The sequence below is a fragment of the Lactuca sativa genome, chromosome 9, assembly GCF_002870075.4.
Source record: "Lactuca sativa cultivar Salinas chromosome 9, Lsat_Salinas_v11, whole genome shotgun sequence".
Lineage (NCBI taxonomy): Eukaryota > Viridiplantae > Streptophyta > Magnoliopsida > Asterales > Asteraceae > Lactuca > Lactuca sativa.
Genome location: NC_056631.2, coordinates 228,253,037 through 228,253,342, shown reverse-complemented (window position 1 = coordinate 228,253,342; position 306 = coordinate 228,253,037).

The following is a 306-nucleotide window of genomic DNA, read 5'->3' as shown; positions in this document are numbered from 1 at the left end:
GTTTGGAGAAACATGGTTCTCTAGGGCGACTGATAATGTTACAAAACTTTCAATTGATAATGTATTCCTTCAAAAACGCCCTATTCATAGAAAAAACAATTTGATGAGAATTCAAGTAATCATGATGTAAACTTATTTATTTTTTATATATTATAGATCAAGCACGTGCATCACTGAAAACGAGATTTGAACACTACAACGAGTATGAAAAGAATTTCATGTTTTTGTTTCCTTAAAAATTGAAGTAATTCGACGACAAAATTTAAGTTGTGTTGTAGTCATCTGAAACCTACACTACACTGAAGT